The sequence below is a fragment of the Oryzias melastigma genome, linkage group LG4, assembly GCF_002922805.2.
Source record: "Oryzias melastigma strain HK-1 linkage group LG4, ASM292280v2, whole genome shotgun sequence".
Classification (NCBI taxonomy): Eukaryota; Metazoa; Chordata; class Actinopteri; order Beloniformes; family Adrianichthyidae; genus Oryzias; species Oryzias melastigma.
The window spans coordinates 19,064,599-19,073,121 of NC_050515.1; positions in this window are offsets into that span (position 1 = coordinate 19,064,599).

The following is an 8,523-nucleotide window of genomic DNA, read 5'->3' on the forward strand; positions in this document are numbered from 1 at the left end:
AAGAAGATATTGAAAAAAAAAATGTGAGGGCAAAGCTACCAAGGACCCAGACACGGGATAAATAGTGGAGTTTCATAAACAAATCAAAACATTGCAACAAATAAAAATACAAATAAAGGTCCTTATAAACAGAGAATAAAACTAAATGCACATAAGAACAGCTGTAGCTTATCTAGAATCAACCAATCAAGAAGGAGCCACACTGACACAAACTGAACAACCCATCACCAAAAAGTGCTTCCAGTGAGACAATTTACAGTCTGTGAACCAACTTTGATATATACTGTATATATTTTATTTTATTCATATGTATATTTTTTTGTTTTAAGTGAGAGAAAAAAATACCACACAGATGTCTAGGAGGATCCTAAATGAGTTTGAACATTGTATATATGTTTGTGTTAATTAGAACTTAAGGTGTTACAAGAATGAGTAACAGTGGCACAGTTTGAGTCCTTAAAACTGCATCTGTAAACACGTTTCGAGAAAGTTTATATGCATATTAAATAGCAGGGGTCCAATTCTGTTTTAGGGGTCAGGATTAAATGTTTCAGGTAATGCTTTAATTCTGCTGAATAGTTTTGATTTTGTTGTAAATGCTGTTGTGAGGTTCTGTCTTTTGTGTTACTTTTAGCTGGTTTTAGTGGTTTCTTTTAGGCTTTTTTCTTAAAATAATACTAATAATAATAATAATAATTTTCTACTTGAAATAGGAACGTTTGAGCTTTGGGGCTCAAATTAGCTTTAAAAAAAACAAAGGGGCGACCTGGTAGGTACACCAATTGTACCTTGTTCATTATTTTCTTGTGCCAGTTTACAGTTATTTGAATTTCCCTTTTTGTGGTTTTACCATTTTCAACTTCCCTCTTCCAGATCACGCATTAGGTTCTCCACTTCTAACACTGCAAGTTTTTAATAATAAAAAGTTATTTTTGTTTTATTTTTTTTAAAATGTTTGCATGCCTGTGATATTGTCAACCCCTGACATTTTGATTTCCCCCTGAGGGGGCTAACCTTTGAACAAGCCTCCTAACAAACATCAGGATTACTAGGTAGCTTGTGGATGTGGACGTCAGCTTATGTTTGTATTGGTCTGCACCCCACTGTGCACAGGTCAATAACATACTATTAAAGAAAATATTCGCTTAAGATGGAGCTAACGTGTTAAATGTCAGAGGAGTTGACATTTGTCAGGATGTGTTCTAAAAAAAAACGAATCTACTAGATCAGAAACACACTTCTATTAGGTGTAAAATCGTCTGGTGCGATTGGTCTGGTAAGCGTGCGTCAAATGGGCAATAAAAGACTCATAATATTTAGAGGTGTTTTAATCAGCATTGTTGAGATGATAATAGTACTTGCTGGGGAAATATACTAAATGGATACAGATCCCACTCAAAGCCTCAGTTACAAACCACTGTGCACATCTTGGGAAGGTAGTGTAATTTCATCTAACTAGTTTTTTGTCCCTGGTATACATGTTATTTGTTGTAGTGTTGGAGTGCAGGAATTTTATGAGAAAACAGACACATTTTCCCATGTGCACAAGCACGTAACCCCATAATGCATTGAAGCAGTGATGCCCATATATATGGAAAGCCTAATAATGAGAGATTGACCTGCAACCTTGTTGCAGATAAGACGGTGTCAGACATCATCGTGCGGAAGCAGAAATTAGTATTTTGAAAAAAAAAAACATGTTTTGGTGTTGTAGGTTCTGTCTACATGGATAAGATTTACAACTACTCAAATTTTTTGCTAGGAAAAAAAACAAACAAACAAAAAAAAAAAAACTTTTTTTGACATGATTTGATATTTGGATTACAATGTCACTTCTATTTAAAAATAAATAAATAAAAACCTTACACCAAAGAGTCAATGTCATTTAATTGCAGTGTCACATGGTCTGCAAATGAATGGTGTGTAAATCAATGTAATTCACTGCTTGCACAAGCTACAACCAAAGAAACACAGCAAACAGGCTAAAAGTGTCAAATTAAACCTTTGCCACCCTTTCAAAATTAAGGATTTCTGTGATTTCAAAGCTACAGTGGCTCTATCCATTTCATGCTTCCCCCAACAGCACCATTTTTAATGAACTACCACATGGCTGACTCTTGCCATCCCAGACCACTACACCTTTGATAAGCAAGATGCACCCCCTGTGCTTGAAACTTGTTGACCTGCAATGGATCCCTAACCTCAAAGCCAAGTTCCAGGAGGTGAGTAGAAACGTGGACAAATGTGGAAAATTTGAGAGAATTGCCTCCTATGTTCAAGCAGAACATGTGCTTTTTTGGGGGAGAAGAAAATTATGTGAAAAGTTCTTCTCCTCCTTGTAAGTCCAATTTTTGGTGCAGACTTACAAATGATCTTCAAGCAATATTGAGGGTCTCAATTGCCCCCTCTCTCAATTTAAATGGGGCTCAGATATGTGAAGGGAAGACACCATGGAGTAGGCCAGAGAAGCCCTGTTCAGAAGAGCAGCAGTCATTCATGCTCAGGATAGTTTATGCTCAAAAGAAATAATTAAAACTGTTGATAAAGAGCTTTGAGATTTTTTTTCCTTTTTCTCTCCTCAATCCCTGATGTGACTCAGCCTCTGGTGGCCCCTTGGTAAATTGAGTTTCAGACCCCTGGGTTAAGGCAAGCTGGCACCTACAGAGACATCAAAACCAGCAAAGTACAGTCTATCACAGCAAGGAAAAAACACTTTTTGAGCAGAAAAGCCAAAGCGATGTCCTCTCAAACGGAAAAAAATTGGTTCAGAGGAATAAAATGTAATTTCCCAGTAGAATTTTTTGTACGCCAAAAGTAACTGCCAGAAATTCTAATAAATGCCATTAGGACCAATGTTTGACTTAAGCAAATATGATTGGTTGGAGAATCCCTACTAATTAAGAAATATCTATATAGTGGGGTCACATGTTTTACCAGAAATTGTAATATTGTTGGAACCGTGTCCAGCACAGAAAAACAAAAATGTATAAACTGATTTTCTCCTGACTTTCCTTTATTCAATTGTGATGTGGGTTCATTTCCACTGCCAGGTCCTAATTGCCTGACTTTTACACCAATAGACTGGCCTTGACAGTCTGAGAGAAGATGCTGGGCTTAAGAATCCATCAGCTCAAGTAGGCTGGAAATACGACTGAGAGGACAATAGTTATGCTGAGCTCAGCGGTGGCAGCTGTTTGAGTATGAAGTATAAAATTGCAAACCCGTATAGGATAGAGTTGCACAGGGTCATGCTCTCTGAGGACATCATTTTCAACAGGAAAGCCCTCTAATGAGGATTTCTGGTGAATAGTGCAAGAAATAACTTTCTATACTCAATTTATTTTAATCAAACAGCACAAAAAAATATAGTTTCAAAGACAGACATACAAGTAAAAAATATTAGATGAATATGAAAAGCTTAAAATGTATTCTTTTATTTTTTTCCCTGCTTTATATGCACGTTTAAGACAAAAATACATGTTTATGTGCATCTTTTTTTTTTTTTTGCCATTTCATTGCCCACTTTAATTATTTGTTTTGACCAAAGAAATAAAACGAAAACATGATGAGGGTCTCTCAAGGCTCAGAGATTATTTCCTGACCTAATCAACTGAGAAAATAATCAGAAAATTAATGAAAATAATGATGAGTTCCAGTTTGACATGTTGAGCTTTACTTCCAGCAATAACAACAGTGAAATTGCATTTGAATATGAGATGTTGTTTTATAATTTGTATATGGTAAATATGATTAATATAAAAAAGGGAATATAAAACTGAAGGTTTTTTTTGTTCATATCCAGGGAACTTGTATACTGCTGACATCTCTGCTCAGATCCATGCTAATGGGGACTTGTGACACAAAGGCAGAAATAATTCATGAATATATTTGATTCATACTTGTCACATCTTGTTGTCCTGCTTCATTTATTCTTGACTCTGTCAAATTCCACCTGTGATAAGTCACTAATAATTAGAAATTTCAGCCGTTTGCATTGCAGGTTTTAAAAAATATAATAATCTCACTGTTTGTTGGATGTATGGTCAATTGATTTGTCAGAAATAAACAATCACACCCACATAATTCTGTTTCCGTTGGAGCCTCAAAGACCTTTCTGTTCTGGAACCATCATTCTACACAGACCTAACCAAAAGCAGCACAATGATGATTGTAATTACCCTCAAATCAATGCTCGCACTGTTGCAAGGCGATGCACAATTCACCTTTTGTTCGCAAAAATCTTATCGCTTCCCTACAGTTTTCCCCACATAGTCTTCGCAGCAGCTGAGACTCACAGATGTGAGTGCGCAGAGAGAGAGGAAACGCAACAAAGCGCCAGGGTTGGTTGGATGTTTGGCGACAGTGTTGGCTGCGGGAACAAGCGCTGCTTTCAGATGTACGCCGCTTCCAACAAGGAGGAAAATTACAGGATGCCAAGTGTTATATTTTGCTGCTCTGTGTAGCAAAAAAATAATTACACATTCATACAAAACTGATTTGGGATGGTTTTAAAGAGGGGGGTTGCAGAGCGGGAGGTAAGGGGGGGTTTCGTGATTGCACATTATTTGGCATAATTACACTTTCACTTGAGGATTTGTTTGTTTATTCTTCTGCAATAATGTTTACGGTAAAGTTTGAAAAGGAATTTGTCAGATTTGGAAATAAATGATAAGACAAGCAAAAAAAAAAAGAATCATCTGCAATTAGAGTCCCACATTATTGCAAATGCAACTCTTAAAAGCAGACTTGTTCTCATTTTGTGCTCTCTAACAATCATGATGAAATCTGGTGTTTTTTGATGTTTGCTGATTACTGATTAGGCTGATTATTCATTATGGCACACATGAAATAATCAGTGGGAACAGAGCAAAGGAACACATACAACAACAAGAAAAAAGGACGTTCTATATACTTTTTAAAAGCAGCAAAATCCCGGAAGGACCTGAACTTTCTACTAATCAAGTCCCACCCTTTGCAGAGGAAGTAGTTTTCTTTTGTCACGAGCAAGATGTCAAACCCAATGACCCTCTTTTCTTCTTTTCTACCAGGAGCCTGTTAAGTCCACAACTTCAGTAACAGAGCTGTCCAGCTGAGAAGGGTCGAGGGAAATGTGCATTAAAGAGGACATTGCTTTGGGAGAATGGGTTGTTTCCACAGCCCTGAAAACTTAATAGGGACAGAAAAACTACTTCTGATTGTAAGCTGCAAAACAAGAACGGAAAACAGGGTTAGGCAGAAAGGAGGGATCTGGAATCGACCGGACAGGGTGAGGCTGCACAGGACCAGCTGGGAATCTAAAGGACACCGGTTTTAAAACATGTTGCATTTCTGCAGAGGAGTTTTTTTTTCTATCGTCATGTTTGATCATCAAAAGATAAGTAATAGAAGTAAAACCTAATCATCCGATATTGATGTGCTCATCTTGTATTCGTATTCCTAATGGGTGATACAGTCTGAACAATCAGGAGAAATTTATGAGGCAGACAGCTAACAATTTCTGAGCTAAATGGTGGTGAAAGTGTAAATGTTATTTGTGATGTTATGCAGGAATCCTCCAAAAAGAAGATTGGCTATAATCATGTTTGAACAGATATTTGCAAATGTTCATTTAGACGAGGTGGAATCAAAAATTGCGACTGAACCGCTGAGCTGGAGTAGTGCGGTTCAAAATGAGCAGCAAGGATGGCGGTTCAAATTGCAAACCAAACAGAGCAACTATGTGTGCAATTAACAGCAGGTCAGTGCCTTTCTCTTGAAAGTTTTTCTACACAAATGGAAGAAGAAGCTCATTTTTTCTGCTTTTAAAGATGTGATCCCTTTTCTGTTGAACGAATGTGTAAAAACATAGTTTGACATTTAGGTGAAACAAGACGGAAAAAAAAATACTGAAGCTGATGTGTTTGATTACTTTTATCCTGTGATTCTTTGATTCAGTGCAGAACAAATTTGTTTTGTGCGGTGAATAAATAAAAAAATGAAAAGATGTTGAACATGGATATTGAATGTAATCTTTCAAGAAAGGAAATGAAATCCATTTTAGACAACCTCATTTTTAAAGTAAAAAATACTTAAATAAAACAATGAACCAAACTACTTAACGGATTTCCGTTAGATTAATCCATAGTAATGGCATTTCTATTGACAATTTCTTCTATGTGATGCATCCCTGCAGCACTTCCAAGTATATAACAAACACGTGTTGAGAGAAGACATCACAAAAATACAAAAATTAAATGTAAAATTGCAATTTTGAGTATTTCTTTATTCAAATTGTTGTGTATAACGAGTAATTTAAAACAATGACATTAGAAAAAGCTTGCAGCTGTGTAGCTGGGTTGATACAATCATTTAATCGATCTGAATCGATCTAAGCTTAATAGATCAATAATCGATCCATAAAAAAGCGAATGATCTAACCCATAATGCTAAAGTCTGCTAACTAATAACTAACTAAGCTAATGATTGGTTGACCTAAATATAAGGGAACATTTTTATATACGCACTGGCATAAATTTTACAAACTCTTTTGAGGAAATCATTTTTAAAGCAATCATTTGTGGTCTAAAGCACCGTTTTTGCTCATACTTTCTTCTTCTACTGGAAAAACCTGTATTGCTATAGTGCGATCACCACCTAGTGGCCAAACTGAAACACCCTCAAAGAGAGAGGGAACAATTACTGGAGCTCCTTCGTTTGTGAAACCATGTAACACTGTACGGTATTAACAATCTCATTATAATTCCACTAATACATTTTACAGTATGTGGACTGTATCAGATTAATATGAATATCTTAAAACACATTGAGATTATTCATGTATTTCTACACAAATGTGTCTAAATGCGTAAACCTTGTAAACTTGAAACTGGATTGAAGACTTGGAAATCTGAATCGAATCGATCCAGACCCTCGTGAATCAAATCAAATTGATTCTGGAAATGATTGGCGATACCTGTCAGGACTCCAACTCCCAGCTCCACCTCCGACCATCAGAGGGAGCACTCTCCAGAATATTGACTGCTGTTCACCAGCTGTTGTCCATCATCCTCATCAGTCACCTTCTACTTAACTGCTCCTCTCACTCCTTGTCGTCGCGAAGTATTTGTTTGTGCCACCCTGCCTGCAGTATCGAGCGTTTATCTTTGACTTATTTCTTCTGTCTCTGACCCTCTGATTGCCTGCCGCCTGCCCCTGACCCTCGCCTGGACTCTGACTATTCTTTTGCTCTCTCGGATGTTCCCTTGCTCCTGGTCTGACCTCTGCCTGGCTCTTACTACGTCTCTGTATTGTGCCCTTTCCTGCTGTGGATGTTAATAAACCTTACCTGCTAGCACATGGATCCAAACGCCTCCGTGCCTTCGTCACAGACGTCACAATACCCAGCCTTCAGAAAAAGATCAACATCATTTTTCTCATCCAAGCTGCATTTGGCTCAAAACTGCACGGCTGTATAGCTCCAACATTGCTTGCCTTTTTTTTTTGTTTTTGGTAAAAATGGCCAAATCATAATAAAAAGACTTCTTTTAAAATTGATCAAAAGATGATTCGGGTGGGAAGCTAACTGGTTGTGAGCTTAAATTTGTGGTCATGGTTGCAAACAAATAAATAAATAAAAACCATTAAAGTTGAAGTGTATCATTGGCAACAGCAATTGTCATCCTCATCCCCCTATTTCACTGACAGACTCTGAAAATCATTTATTGCCCCCACCATACTGTTCCTTTAAGAGATGTTGCTTTCGCAACTGGTGGTGCTGTAGTAAATCTGGATACTGCTGGTTTGCACTTTTTGGCCCTGGAAAATGATTGTTAGTTATTTATTTAAAATGTTAGTCATTTATTTACACTATGTGGGAGGTCAGCTGACAAGCATCATGTTTTTTTCTTCCGGAAAATAGAAGTAAATATCTATCTAATTTATTTCTCGTGATCTTAAGACCAAGGTTTTTTTTTTTTTCTTTCTTTGTTTTGCAAAAAATACGGCATAAACCATTCCCGAGTTCACAAGTCAGTTCAGCGCCCATACTGTCTCCTGCAGCTATGCTTTTGTAATTATGCGGAAAAGTTGGATGCATTTCGACTTCAATGCCCCTTTAAAAGAACTGCAAATGAGCTATATCGAGGGCATTGACACCTCCTCCTACAAGCACAAATCCTTACTTTTAGGCATATTGCCAATATCAAGCTTTTTGGTCTACTTTTTTTTTGCATTTTTGGTCCGGAGCACACAGAATATTTCCTTATCTCTGCATGCAACTTACCCTCTGTTTTTTTTACACAGTTTTCTTTACCATTTTGAAGATAGAGTTTAGGATTTTCCAAGAACATTTTAGTCACTGGCATTGGCTGCATTCACAGTGCAGGTATAAGAAGAAAACAAACAAAAAAACAAAACAAAAAAAACAACTGCTGACCTAATGCACTTGTTGTTGATCAATGCTCAACAAACTACTTCTGCATTTAGTTAAAAATATCCCCCAACAGGCTCAAAAGACAAAAAAAAAGTCAATTTGTTGGTGAAAAA